Source organism: Hakea prostrata, chromosome 8 (genome assembly GCF_041222555.1).
Source record: "Hakea prostrata isolate BN-2017 chromosome 8, UWA_Hpros_2, whole genome shotgun sequence".
Lineage (NCBI taxonomy): Eukaryota > Viridiplantae > Streptophyta > Magnoliopsida > Proteales > Proteaceae > Hakea > Hakea prostrata.
The window spans coordinates 55,340,672-55,356,667 of NC_142607.1; positions in this window are offsets into that span (position 1 = coordinate 55,340,672).

Below are 15,996 nucleotides of genomic sequence, written 5' to 3' on the forward strand. Positions count from 1 at the left end.
GGAGCATGTCCTATACCTCTGCCAGCCCTCCGTCCTCCTCTCGGGCATGATGAACCTGCGGAGACAAGAAAGAAATTTCATTTTGATTAATTCCCTTGTTCATTTGTTAGATGAAGGGCATTTTTGTAATTTTTCGAAAATTTGAAATTGTTGCGAAAATGCGATTCGAACATACTAGCATGTGTATAAGACTTGGATAAACATGCTGGGATGTTTCGTTTGGTGAAAATCTAACATCTTGGCCATGTAGAAGTGAAAATTCAGCAAGAAGGTGAAGGAAGAAATCCCTCTTTGGGCTATGTTTGAGATTTTTCAAAAGTTGGAATTTCGGCAAACCGAATGTGGGAACACCTTCCCCATGGTAAATTAGACATGTGGGACTTGGTTTCATGTCAAAATTCATTTTGGTTTAAAAATGAGGCAAGTATTTGTAAAGTTGGAAATATTGAGATGAATAGTGATTTTTGAATCCAAGAATGTGAAATCTTGTGTTTCATGCTTAGTTTGGCTTGTAAAATGGTGGGAGCATGTTTCTAAACGTCCCTAGACATGATTCTAACCATTAGCATCAACCATTTTGCAGTTTTGAAGAAAAATCATATCTTGGTAAATGAAAACGCAAGAAGAGAGAAGAAGAGAATGAGACTTACTTGTGTTGTTGATCAATGCAAGCTTGCAAGAGTGTTGGAAGTCTCAAATCACCCCTAAAACCCTTAGAGACCTTAAGGAGAAGTTTTCCCAGAGCCAAGTTTGAAATGGAAATGTTTTGGAAATGAAACGGGTGAACCATATATTCTCGTTTTTCACGTTAGAATGTTTTTGGTCGATACTATTGGTCGATGCCATCAACCAAATGTATCGACCAATAGGGAAAAATATCTGCTTTTGGGCTTTTGTGGAAATCTGATTTGTGATTTGTTTCTTGTCAATGTTGGACTATAATCTTGCTATGTTGATGATTTTAAGCATGATTTGGGCATTCTATTCTATTGATCAAGTGATTTTGACAAGTTGATTTTCGATGTTGTAAATTTCCGATGTTTGAAGAATGGTGCTTCTGAGGAATCGTTTGATTGGTTCTGATAATTCCGGAGTTGAAGATGTGCCTCGCTGGGACCCCCGGACCAGCAAAGACAAGGAGAGCACCCCGCCCCTAATGGAGTTCCCGATGCTCCCGAAATCGGAAGCTTCAGAGACATTGCTAGCATTATGACCAACATGATGCAGCAACAAGCGGCGCAGCTTCAATCAAATGATGACCGGATTTTTGGCTATGCGAGAAGAGAACCGAGCAAGTGGTTCAAGAAACCCCGGCCGTGCAGCTCCGTATGTGGAGAGGTCCACTGAGATCCCGCATACCAAGCTGATGGAAAGTTTTCTTAAACTCCAAGTACCATCTTTTACCGGAATGACCAAGGACACCCTCTTTCCTAATAGATGGTTGAGAGAATTGGAAAAGGCATTTAGACACCGCAGTGTTCGGGATAATCGAAGGTGTTGTTTGTGGAACGTAAGCTCCAACATGAAGCCGATGCATGGTGGACCTCCACCAGGCCTATTCTCGAGAACCTTCATGCTGGTGTGGTTACTTGGGAGTTGTTCAAGGAAGCATTTTGTAGGAACTATTTCCCGAGTCGGTAAAGGATGCCAAAGAGGCAGAATTCATGGCATTGGTACAAGGTGCCCCTTTCGTCAGGCCGGGAATACCAGCAGAAGTTTGAAGAACTCTTTTTCTTCGCTCCCGATTCTTTGAGTTCCGATGTTGCCAAGGCGAAGAAATTTTTCAAAGGGCTGCGACCTTCGATCAAAGTCCACCTCACCGCCTTACCTCTTGGAGACTATGCTCAGCCGTGGAGAATGCGAAGAAAATTGAGGAAACCGAGAAGGAGAATGTGCGAGCACAGAAACCTTGGCAATCCGGACCTTCCGGATTTGTTGATCGATCGACCGTCGTTTTGTGAGGCTCCGCACCACACCCCACTCCCACCTATCAACCCCGGAGTGTTGGGCCGAGTCCCAGTTGTCGCTCATGTAGGCCAAGATGGCCGCACTAGTGGGACCCGACCCGCAGGAATTGTTCAGCCTTCTCTACCCGGAATGGTACACCCCCGTGCCCGCATTTCAGAGACCTCCAAAGTGGCAGCTACCTCTCGTTGGACCGAAGGATAATGTTTGCTTCTCTTTGCAAACAGCCCGGCCATTTTGCCCGCCGCTCGCCCCAAGAAGTCTGTTCAGCCCGGTGCTCCTGCTCGTAAGAGTGTCCCCGCCCTCCCGCCGGCAGCAGTCTTCAAGATATCCGGTACCGACCAAGAAGCTTGTCATGATGTTGTTACAGGTACATTGTTAGTCGCTTCTTTACCAAAGATTTGTATTGTTTGATACGGGTGCATCTCATTCATTCATTTCATCTACTTTTGTCGTGGAAGACTAACCTAACACCCAAATGTTTGTCTAGTTATTTATCAATTTGTACCCCCGTTGGGTCTCCGCTGTTAAACTAGATAAAGTGTTAGAGGAATGTCCCGTTTGTGTTTGTGGTTTGAACTTGAAGGCAAGGTTGGTGTTGTTCGATATGAGAGATTTCGACGTGATCTTGGGAATTGATTGGTTGACATCCTACAACGCCGTGATCTTGTGCTCTTCAAAGAAGATCCAATTCCGATTGGAGGGGAATTCAGTTTTGGAGTTCCAAGGAAGGAAGGGAAGAGTGAGCAAGAAGACTTTGACCGCTTTAATGCAAGTCCACTCCCTAGTGGAAGATGTTTCATCCGGAAGCAAGGTTAAGGAAAAGAAGAGACCCGAAAATGTCAGTGTAGTTTGTAACTTCGCTGATGTGTTTCAGACGATTTATCGAGACTACCCCCCCGATAGAGAGGTTGAGTTTTCCATAGACTTAACTCCCGGAGCGTCTCCGGTGTCTAAAGCTCCTTACAGGATGGCGCCTACCGAGCTAGAGGAGTTGCAAGCTCAGCTGAATGAACTCCCGGATAGAGGTTTTGTGCAGCCAAGTGTGTCACCCCGGGGAGCTCCGGTCTTGTTCGTTAAGAAGAAAGATGGTAGTATGCGCCTATGCATTGACTACAGAGAGTTGAACAAGTTAACGATCAAGAACAGATACCCGTTGCCTCGGATTGATGACCTGTTTGACCAGCTTGAAGGGCGCGTCTGTTTTCTCGAAGATTGACTTAAGATCGTGGTATCACCAGTTGAAAGTGAAGTCAAGTGATATCTTTAAGACGGCGTTCCGAACAAGGTATGGACACTATGAATTCAAAGTTATGCCTTTTGGCTTAACAAATGCCCCCGCCGTGTTCATGGACCTCATGAACCGGGTATTTCATGATGTGCTCGATAAGTTTGTGATCGTATTCATTGATGACATCTTGATTTACTCGAAGAATGAAGAAGAGCATGCGGAACATCCGAACTTCACTTTGCAAAGGTTGAGAGAAAAGAAACTCTATGCTAAGTTTGGCAAGTGTGACTTTTGGCTCTCAAGGGTAGTGTTTCTTGGCCATGTTGTTTCAGCCGAAGGTATTTGTGTCGACCCGGAAAAAGTGCAAACCGTTACCGATTGGGAAAGACCGAAGACCGTGGATCGAGATAAGAAGTTTCCTTGGATTGGCAGGATACTATCGGAGATTTATCGAGAATTTTTCTAGGTTGGCTGCCCCTATGACTAAGCTAACTAGAAAGGAAGAGAAGTTCGTTTGGACCGAGTCTTGCGAGAGGAATTTTGAGGAGCTGAAGGTTAGATTGACAAGCGCCCCGGTTTTGACTATACCCGATAGTTCCGGTGGGTTGATGACCTACACCGATGCTTCCATGATCGGATTGGGTTGTGTGTTGATGCAACACGACAAAGTTGTGGCTTATGCTTCTCGGCAATTGAAAGACTATGAGCGGAATTATCCCACTCACGACTTAGAGCTTGCCGCCATTGTTTTTGCTTTAAAGATTTGGAGACATTACCTATACGGTGAGAAGATCGCTATCTTCACAGATCATAAGAGTTTGAAATACTTCTTCACCCGTAAAGAGCTGAATATGAGACAAAGAAGATGTCTGGAGTTGGTTTCGACTATGATTGTGACATCCAATATCACCTGGGTAAAGCAAATGTAGTTGCGGATGCTCTTAGTAGGAAGAGTCAGAAGAAGGATTTGAACTTGTGTGCTTTGAGTCGACCTTTGTTGCTGTCAATGGAAAGGTTTGGCTTAGAAGTGGTTCATGAGGGTTCGGATTGTATTCTTTTTGCCATGACGGCAAGATCCACCCTTAGAGACCGGATCGTCGCTTTGCAAAGTCTCTGACCCCGAACCGAGAGAGAAGATTGGGAAGGTTGCCACGAATTCGGAGATGGACCTCGCTTTTAGTACATCTTTAGATGGTGCCTTATTGTTTAGAGGTAGACTCTGTGTGCCTCGCGTTGATGAAATCAAGAAGGAAATATTGAAAGAAGCACACACCAATCGATCTTTACAATACACCCTGGGGGTACCAAAATGTATAAAGACTTAAGGGAACATTTTTGGTGGAATAGCTTGAAAGCGGATGTAGAAGACTTTGTTGCCAAGTGCGAGACTTGTCAGCGTGTTAAAGCCGTTCGCCAACCTCCGTCCGGATTGCTTCAGCCCCTTCCCATTCCTAGTTGGAAGTGGGAAGATATATCCATGGACTTTGTGACTAGCTTGCCGCGGACAAGTAAAGGAAATGACACTGTGTGGGTGGTTGTAGATAGGTTGACTAAATCAGCCCATTTCATACCTATGAAGATCACCTACACTTTGGACAAGCTAGCTAGACTCTATGTGGACAACGTGGTTCGTCTACACGGTGTGCCGGTGAGTATTGTGTCTGACCGTGATCCTAGGTTCACCTCAAGGTTTTGGAATGGATTGCAGAAAGCCCTGGGAACCCAATTAAACCTGAGTACAGCTCATCATCCCCAGTCTAATGGACAATCTGAGCGGACGATTCAAATTTTAGAAGATATGCTTAGATCTTGTGTCACGCCCTCCCAGCCGGTACCCTATCTGGCATACCCGAGAGTGTGATCCACAGCCCGAAGATCAGGTATCGAGTGATCAACCTCCCACATAAACAATAACATAATCATGAACAATCATAACATGGGTGCGGAAGATAAATCATAGATCCAATAAAGAAAGAATGAATCATAACTGAATCAGAATAATAGATATAATCAGAGTATCAAACAGATAAGTAAAGTGAAGCAAAAATCCCACTTTACATCCAGCGGAAAAGTAGCTCTAAAAGAATAAACTAGACAAAACCTAATCCCAGTAACAAGTACATTGGGTAACTAAGTTATTCTCCACTTTATAGACAACATCCTTGTAAGTGTAAATCTCATAAATAGCACAAGGACGCTTCCACTCAATGGTCGGACTAAGCATCGTACGGAGCATAACCACCCGCGGGATCTTCAGAGTAATTGTGGTAACCGCAATCACCTTCCCCGGAGATATGCCTCTTCGCCTTGCGCTTCTTCATAGGGACCGTCATAGTACTCAAGCACTGCAGGATAGTGTAACAAACATTGTACAATAAAGGAATGAGTTTCAAAGAAACTCAGTAAAGGCGCTTAAAAATCCATAATAACATAAATGGCGGGATTCCGTAACAAACATAAATGCAATATGACATGAGACAAACAATGAATGAATGAATCTAACTCTATGTATGCTGGTCTCTATTGGCGGACATGCTTTAAGTCATAGCACCGTACTTCTTTAGGAAAGTCCACTCACATCCTCAACCATTTAAGATATCTTGGATTCTCTCACGGATCATTTCACCGGTCTTGAGCAACCGATTGGTAATGGGTCCTTCATCCCTCGAGACAAACCTTGGCAGGGGGTTAAGTCAACACACTCTCTCACAACCATTTGGTATAAGTACTGGCGCATGTCGTGGTAAAACCTAGCCAAATGCAAGTCTTCTACTTGGTTACATCAAGTCGGATCCAGATACTTCCATTCCTCGTCCCCGACGATCCTTTCCGGTATCCTTCACACTAGAGTCAACGTATCCTATGGCACCGACCAACTCGGACTACGGACTCATCAACCCTATTGATCATCCACATATGGTAAACGGGAAGCTCTCACGTCCTCTCACGGGTTGGTTACCGGTCTTAAGCGCCCGTGAGCCCAAGTCTAACCATATGCAACCCTACCAATAAATGGCCCCCACAATGTGATTCCTGTCCTCTCACGGGTTGGTTAGCGGTCTTGAGCGCCCATGAATCCCCATTGCTACCACGGGTCGTTCGGTCTCAATACCCCTCCGATTAGGGTCCGACATAACAGACATCCTAGCCAAACACTACTAGACAATCCTAGATATGTCATCCAACAGTTTAGGAAGGTGTCCAGAGGGCATCTCCGGAAACATCCCATAATATTCCCGTAGTAGTCCAAGGACAGAAGTGTCGAAAGGACACCTCTCCTTTCCAAACCGTACTTAAGCATACACATGCATCAATTCATATCATCACATATATGGTAACTTCATATATGGAAAGAAATCAATAATTACAATCACTTGTATAACATTGGTAAGTAAATCATACATGAATCAATTTAATATGAATAAGTAATGCTACCGTAATCAAAGTTATGCAACAGTAGAATATCATTGTAAGAATCTAATTTAGGAAACATATTAATGGTATTCAAATATAGAAACTAGATTCATGCTATCTATGTAATTAAGGAAATAACCATCCTTACCTTTTATAACTCGCAAAGGGATCCTAAGAAATCAAGTAAGATCTTGGCAAACTTGAGAAGAAGGTCCTAAAAAAGTATATACAACATATTAGGAAAGATCCCTAACAGAAAAGATATCAAAACATCCGAAACGGACCAAATCTGGAGTTGCCGTACTCATTGGTCGAGTGGATTGGTCGAGTGGTCCAATCGACCAATCAGTCGACCAATGCAGACAGTAGCCTAAAAAAAACAGAGTTTTAAGATATGAAATCCGAATTTGGTGGTTCAAAAGGGTACTAATCAAGGGGTAGACTACATCAGTAGTATTCTAACAATTAGGGGACCTCAAAACACTAATCAAATCAAGATATCAAGATCCAAATTAGGAAACAAAAAGTTACCATAATTAACTCAAACATGGATCTTGATGAATTTGAAATAGAAAACAAAGACAAGAACAATAGGAGGATGGATCATTGCTTTCGGTAATGAAAACATGAAAACATAGATAGATCTTCATGGAATAAGGCTTAGAAGCATAAATCTAAATAAGGAAATAAAACCTACCATATATGTAACTATCATGCATCATGAAGAACACATAGTATGGTAGAAGAGAACATCTAGAAATCTATAGATTATGGATCATGGAAAGAAAACACAAAGTAATTAACTACTAACATGATCAATCAAAGATGATCCAAAGAGATCGGAATTCAGATTAGAAGTTTAACAGAGATTAAATCATGGTTTGATCATGATTCCTTCAAAAGCTTGCAATGATCATGGTTAAGATCATTGTTCTAGCCTCAAATCCTTAGGATGATCATGAGAACATGTTCAGAGATGTTTGCAACAGAGAATGCAGCATCTCTTCTACTGTCTCAACTCAAAAAGGAAAGAAAAACAAAGATGGAGGAGAAGAAGAGAGAGTAGACATACCTTTTGATGCAAAAAGAAGAGTTCCGACGAAGATCCGTCAAGAAAACACCAAGGATGCAAGAGAGATGACTTGCAGAGGTCTTTGGTTCGCTCCGAGAGGGTTTGGAGGCAGCAAATACGAAGTGGACTCGAGATTGGACTTAAATAGAGCAAGAACAACCTAATTGCCAAAGACAAGCACTCATTGGTCGAGTGGATTGGTCGATCGGCCCGACCGACCAATCAGTCGACCAATGTCGACAAAGAAGGCCAAAACAAGGAATTGAAGGTCCAGATCAAATCCAATCCTAAAGGGGTTTTGCACACAAGTCAAGTGACTTACCTAATAGGTAGAAATGCCTTCAAACCAAGATAGAGAGCACTCCAAGTCCATCAACTAATTAGATCTTCATCAGGATTCAGTTTCCATAAATAGAACCTCATCATCAACTTTCATGGATTCAAAGCCGGACACCAAGTCCTCTCACTGGGATGGCCCAAAGCTGACTTCTTACTTTACTTCGGGTCATCGGACCTACAAATAACAAGGTTTTCGGATCAAGGTTAGGGCTGGGTTTTACATTCTCCCCCCTTAAAGAAATTTCGTCCCCGAAATTGAAAGCGTACTGTGCTTCCAAAGAGGTAAGGAAACTTCTCCTTCATATCTTCTTCCTTCTCCCAAGAAGCTTCTTCAGGGGTATGGTTCTTCCACCGAATCTTCACCAAAGGAATGGCGCGATTCCGCACCTGCTTGTCCTTCCTATCCAAGATTTCGGCCGGTTCTTCATCATAGGTCAAATCAGCACTAAGTCCTCAGTGTGCTTGCTGCAAAATGTGTTCCGGATTCTCTATGTATTTTCGGAGCATCGAAATATGAAACACATTGTGCACACCAGCAAGAGGCGGAGGTAATGCTAATCGATACACGCAACGTGTCCAACCTTTTCCAAAATCTCGAAAGGTCCAATGTAACGAGGGCTAAGCTTTCCCTTAACATTGAATCTCATCACACCCTTCGTTGGTGAGACCTTCGGAAAGACTTTCTCTCCAACTTGAAATTCCAAATCGGTCCTTCTCTTATCAAGATAAGATTTCCGTCTCTGATCGGCAGACTTAATCCTTTCTCTTATCATATCTACCATAGCCTTGTAGCTTCAATCATCTCCTCGACCTAAGACTTTTCTTTCACCTGCCTCGAGCCCAAAGACAAAGGTGTCCTACAAGTACTACCATACAAAGCCTTGAATGGAGCCATGCCTATTGTGGCTTGATAACCGTTGTTATAGGCAAACTCAACCAAAGCTAGGTGTTCATCCCAATTACCACCCATATCCACCACACAAGATCCGAGCATGTCTTCCAATGTCCGAATTGTCCGCTCGCATTGTCCATCGACCGTGGATGATGAGCTGTACTCAAGTTCAATTGGGTTCCCAAGGCCTTCGCAAACTATTCCAAAACCTTGAGGTGAACCTAGGATCACGATCCGAGACAATACTCAATGGCACACCATGCAGACGAACCACATTATCCACATAAAGCCTTGCTAGCTTATCCGGAGTATGAGTGATCTTCATAGGAATGAAATGGGCTGATTTGGTCAACCTATCAACAATCACCCACACAAAGGTCATTGCCTTTACTTGTCCGAGGCAAACTAGTCACAAAGTCCATGGAGATATCTTCCCACTTCCAACTAGGAATAGGAAGGGGTTGAAGTAAACCAGATGGAGGTTGTCGAACGGCTTTCACACGCTGGCAAGTCTCACACTTGGCAACAAAATCATCAACATCCGCCTTTAAACCAATCCACCAAAAATGTTCCTTCAAGTCCTTGTACATCTTGGTGCTTCCGTGTGTACAAAGAAAGACCGACTGGTGTGCTTCCTTCAATATTTCTTTCTTAACTTCCTCGCTTTGTGCACACACAGCCTTCCTCTAAACAACAAAGCACCACCCATGGATATACCAAAGTCGGGGTCCGACTCAGATTCGAAGAAATCTTCTCAACTTTGATCAAAAACTCTTGATCGTAACTCTGCAGGGCAACAATCTTATCTCTAAGACCAGATCTTGCCATCATGGCAGAAAGAATAAAATCAGAATTCTCGAGAACGATTTCCAAATCAAAACTCTCAATAGAAGACCACAATGGTAAACTCAAAGCATTCAATTCCAAAGTCTTCTTCTCGGGTTCTTCCTACTAAGAGCATCAGCAACAACATTTGCTTTCCCAGGATGATACTGAATATCACAATCATAATCGGAGACTAGTTCCAACCATCTCCTTTGTCTCATGTTCAACTCCTTTTGGGTAAAGAAGTATTTCAAACTCTTATGATCCGTGAAAATGGCAATCTTCTCACCGTAAAGATAATGTCTCCAAATCTTCAAAGCAAAGACAACGGCGGCAAGTTCTAGATCGTGAGTGGGGTAATTCCGCTCATAATCCTTCAATTGCCGAGAAGCATAGGCTACGACCTTGCCATGTTGCATCAGTACACAACCCAAACAAATCTTTGACGCATCGGTAAAAACCGTCATACCACCGGAACTATCGTATAGTCAAAACCGGGGCACTTGTCAATCTATCTTTCAGCTCTTGGAAATTCTTCTCACAAAGCGTCGACCAAACAAACTTCTCTTCTTTCCTGGTCAACTTAGTCATAGGAGCAGCCAACCGAGAAAAGTTCTCAATAAACCTTCGGTAGTAACCCGCCAATCCAAGAAAACTTCTTATTTCCGTTATCGACTTCGGGTCTCTCCCAATCAGCCACAAACTTGGACTTTTTCAGATCGACACGAATACCTTCGGCTGAAACTACATGACCAAGGAAAACCACTCTCTTAAGCCGGAAATCACACTTGCTAAACTTAGCAAACAACTTCTTTTCCCGCAACCTTTGCAAAGTGAAACTTAGATGACTCGCATGCTCTTCTTCGCTCTTCGAATAGATCAAGATGTCATCAATGAAAACAATCACAAACTTATCAAGCACATCATGAAATACTCGGTTCATGAGGTCCATGAACACCGCAGAGCATTGGTCAATCCGAAGGGCATGACTCTAAACTCGTAGTGACCATACCGCGTTCGGAAAGCCGTCTTGAAGATATCACTAGACTTCACTTTCAATTGGTGATATCCGGACCTTAAGTCAATCTTTGAGAACACAATCGCACCCTTCAACCGATCGAAGAGATCATCGATTCTGGGCAGCGGATATCTATTCTTGATAGTCAACTTATTCAACTCACGGTAGTCGATGCACAAGCGCATACTACCGTCTTTCTTCTTGACGAACAAGACCGGAGCTCCCCAAGGTGACACACTAGGCTGCACGAAACCTCTATCAATGAGCTCATTCAACTGATTTTGCAACTCTTTCAACTCAGTAGGAGCCATCCTATACGGAGCTTTAGATACCGGAGCAGCACCAGGGACGAGATCAATAGAGAATTCGACATCTCTCGTCCGGAGGCACTCCCGATAGATCATCGTGGAAGACATCAACAAAGTCGCAGACAACTCGACTTCATCGACTCTTTTCTCCACTATACCCTTGCCTTCGGATGAAGCATCATCCACTAGGGCATAGACTTGCATCAAGGTCACGAAAGCACCTTCTTACAAACCCTTCTCTTTTCACCCCGAAATTCAAAGACCGGACTTCCACAAATATGGAACTGAATCTTCTTTGAGGAACAAAGGAACACAGCTTTGTGGGCTGTCAACCAATCGATTCCCAAAATAACATCGAAGTCCTTCATGTCAAGAATCACAAAATTGGCTTCCAAGTTCTTCTCACCAATCAACACAGGACATTTAGATAACCCCTTATCTAGTTTCACAACAGGACCAAGAGGTGTACTAATCAATAAACAACTAGACAACTTCTCGGGGATTAGGTTAGTCTTCTTGATGAATGCAGATGACATGAACGAATGAGATGCACCCGTATCAAATAAGACAAATGCAGAAATAGAAGCGACTAACAATGTACCCGTAATCACATCATGGCTTGGATCCCGCTCAGATCGGAAATACTGAAAACTCTACCGGAGGGGAGGAGCAGGAGCACTCTTCACCAATGGGGCAAGGCTGCTGGGCGGGCCGCCTCGGACAGGCACGAGCAAAATGACCAGCTTGCTTGCAGTGAGAGAAACAAACAGGATTGCTGGATCCAACAGGGGTGGCTGCAACAGAGGGCTTCGAACAAAAGGCCTTGCACTTGCACTTGCACTTGCACTTGCACTTGCTGGTGGTCGGTTTCCGCCATATTGTCTAAACCGGCCGGGCTGCTGAAAACCCGTGTTCGACCTACACTCTTAGCCCGAAAGGTAGGAGTGGGGTAGGGTGTAGGTCTCACAAAACGACGGTCATTGCGATCCACCAAACCAGAATTCCTTGACCGCCAAGGCTTTTGCACACGAGCACTTTCCTTCTCTGTTTCTTCCAACTTCTTCGAGTTCGCACCACTTGAGCATAGCTCACAATAGGCTGAACCGTGAGGTAAGCTTTAATGGCGGGCGCAGTCCTTTGAAGAACTTCTTTGCTTTGGCGAGGTCTTCCTTCAAAGAATCGGAGCAAAGAAATGAAGCTCCTCGAACTTCGTTGGTACTCCAACACGAGACAAGAGTTCCTTGAGTCGGAATCATAAACTCCGCTTCCTTTGCATCCTTCACCGCCTCGGGAAAGTAGTTCATACAAAAAGCCTCTTTGAATAACTCCCAAGTTACAACTCCCGCATGCAAACCTTCCAAAACAGGACGAGTGGAGATCCACCATGCATCAGCTTCTTGTTGCAACTTCTGCTCAGCAAACAAAATCTTCGAGCTTCCGAGCATTGCAGATGCTCGGAAAGCCTTCTCCAACTCACGAAGCCACTTGTTAGGAAACAAGGGGTCCTTGGTAACTCCAAGTAAAAGTGGGTACTTGCATCTTCGAAAAACTCTCCATCAAAGTAGTATGAGGAGTTCCAGCTAAACCTCCCGCATTCGGGATCGCGGCATGAGGATTCACATTAGCACCAGCCCGGGTCTCATTATGCGAGTCATGAAACCCACCAACATCTCGGTTGAACCTGAGCCGCTTGTCTGTCGCATCATATTGCCCATGATATTGGCAATATCTCCGAAACTTCCAACATTCGGGGCACCAGGGATCTCATGAGTACCCCGATCAGCATTTGGTATCTCACCACCTCCATGAGGTACTTCACCACCTCCCCGAGGTACTTCACCACCTCCATGACCACTGGATTCACCACGCCCACTTCTCGGAGTAACCATTCTCGCAAAACCGAGAACATCAAAATACCGAATTTCGAAGATTCAACATAAACCACAAGTCCAAATGATTTGAAAACTTAAATCATGCTCAAATATATCCATATAGTCATCAAACAATATTCCATAAGGCAAAAATCACATTTTCCAAAAATTCAACAACAAATGAGGTCACTGTGACCATTGGTCGAGTGGTTGGTCGAGTGACCCGCTCGACCAATGAGTCAACCAATGAAGACGAATGCGAAAATTCGCATTATAAGCCTCATTTCCACATTCCAACCTCATTCTAACTTCTTCCAAAGGTGAGAGAGCTCTAGGGAAAATATCCAAGTGTTCCCACAAGTGTTCTTGAGGTGATTTAGTGCTTCAACAACAACACCACAACACACCATCTTCACAAACAAGGTAAATCTCTCATTCTTTCTTCCATTTTCATCTTCTCATGCTTGCATTTCAATAAAACCATGCTTTACTTGTATCCAATGCTAGAAATCATGCTTAGGAATGCTTAGAAACATATTCCCTAGGTTTTAAACACAATGACATGCATAGACAACAAGTTTTAACACATTTGGTGCTCATCTCGCAAAGTTTTATACCGAAATCGATATCTTTAGAAAAATTTCGTTTTCTCTCAAACCGCTTGAAATTTTCGCACGAGATCAAATGCTACATGCTCAAGATGACATTGTAGATAGGTCCATACAATTTGATTTAACCAATTTCAACTTTTCAAAAATCCAATTTTGACCTAAATTGCAAAATCCCCAAATTTCTTCTTGCTGAATTTTTCGCTTTAATCCAAGTTTTCGATCGATTTTCATCAAAACAACATCATAGACATGAAATTCCAAGTATTGTGCACATGCTAGTATGTTCAAATCAAATTTCCCCCAAATTTGAAATTTTCCGAAAAAATTACGAAAATACCCTTTTGGCTAAAATCTTGAATAGCACTAATTGGAATTGTCTCTTGTCTCTTCCACAGATACATCATGCGGAGGGGAGGGCGAGGAGGAGGTAGAGGTAGAGGTCGCATCGTAGGTGCTCTTAGGGGCAGAGGTCGGGTTCCTTTCGAGCCTAGAGAGGAGGTTAGGAGACCGGACCTGTTTGACACACCTCGGGCCGAGTTCCCGTACGAGGCCTACTTCAGCTATTGTAACATCGAGATGGGGCGTCTACTTCACTTACGCCAGCTCGAGCCTTTAGGATCCGGCAGAGGTTCGACACATTACGGTGGACTCACCTCTTCACCGAGGATTTGCCGGTATACCCGGGAGCTAGTGAGGTTGTTCTTCAAAGCAACCTTACTTACACAGAGGAGGCTCGGGGCCGGGGACATCCACTCAGACTTGTCCTCGGGAGCAGGGTCCCCCGGACTCAGATTCGCTTCTCCACCCGGACACCGGCTGAGATCCTGCGGGTCCCTTACTACCCACATCGGTGTGTGTGGATACCGCAGGAGCAGACCCGGACAGCCATCCGATGCCGTACGAGCTTCGCGAGATATGCTCTACGCTATGGGATAGCCGCCGATGCTTCACACCGTGGACTAGCGGACGGATGACGGGTTCTGCACGTATTATCGGTCGCATAGTCGGCCGAAACATCATGCCGAAAGCCGGACATCACCATCGGGTCACGGTGATGGAGGCCTTGGTCATCTACCGCATCTACATGGGCTTCGAGATCGATCTTTCCTACATCATTCAGCAGGTCATGCCGGACTTAGTTCTGCGGCCTAGCATGCGGAACCTTTGCTATGGGAGGCTTCGACTTTGATCTTCGGGCATTTCGGGGTGAGTTTCGAGGATACTCCGATGGACACTAGATCACAGGGATACCCCATTGGGACTCGGACCATTCGACGGATGAGACTACATCGGTTAGAGAGATCTCCTGGTCCGGAGGGTGAGGATGATGATGAATCGGAGGATGAGGATGAGGGATCCGAGGATGGAGGAGAGGATATCGGTCCCGATAGTGATGATCAGGCCGGAGATGATGCAGATATGCGCGAGGCTGAGCCCGTGCATCACGAGTTTCCTTCATCACATTTCGAGGGAGGTGGCCCTTCACATGCGGTTCCGGAGACTTCGGATCTTGGTGCACAGATGAGATCGATGACTTCCATGCTAGAGAGGATGGAGGTCGGACAGAGCAGATGTACGAGAGGATGGAGTCTCGACAGACAGGATAGAGCATCGGGTGACTCGGCTAGCGAGAGGAGTTCAGAGCATATAGAGATCGAGTAGATCACCTAGATAGACTGTACCTTAGGATTTTCCATTTATGCTTTTCGGATGTAATCATTGTAAAAACTTTTGAAATTAATGAAGTTCATTTTGTTTCTCTTTATTTATTGTATGTTATGCACTTTTCTTTTCCTTGCATTAGTGTCATTTGTTCAAGTATAATTATGGTATGTTATTCGAAATGTTCGTTATGCCTCAAAGTTCAAGTTTCTAATTCGGTGTTCTATTATTCACTTCTAAGAGTAGAAGAGTCACTTCAGATCAATGACTCGGGAATGTTCAGTTGTTGCCTTTTGTGGTTAGGATCTCCTCGAACCTTGGGCTCGATACCAATCATCACGCCCTCCCAGCCGGTACCCTATCTGGCATACCCGAGAGTGTGATCCACAGCCCGAAGATCAGGTATCGAGTGATCAACCTCCCACATAAGCAATAACATAATCATGAACAACCATAACAAGAGTGCGGAAGATAAATCATAGATTCAATAAAGAAAGAATGAATCGTAAACGAAACGGAATAATAAATATATAATCGAGTGTCAACGAGATAAGTAAAGTGAAGCAAAAATCCCACTTTACATCCAGCGGAAAAGTAGCTCGAAAGAATAAACTAGATAAAAGCTAATCCCAGTAGCAAGTACATTGGGTAACTAAATTATTCTCCACTTTGTAGACGACATCCTTGTAGGTGTAGATCTCATAAATAGCACAAGGACGCTTCCACTCAATGGTCGGACTAAGCATTGTACGGAGCATAACCACCCGCGGAATCTTCTGAGTAATTGT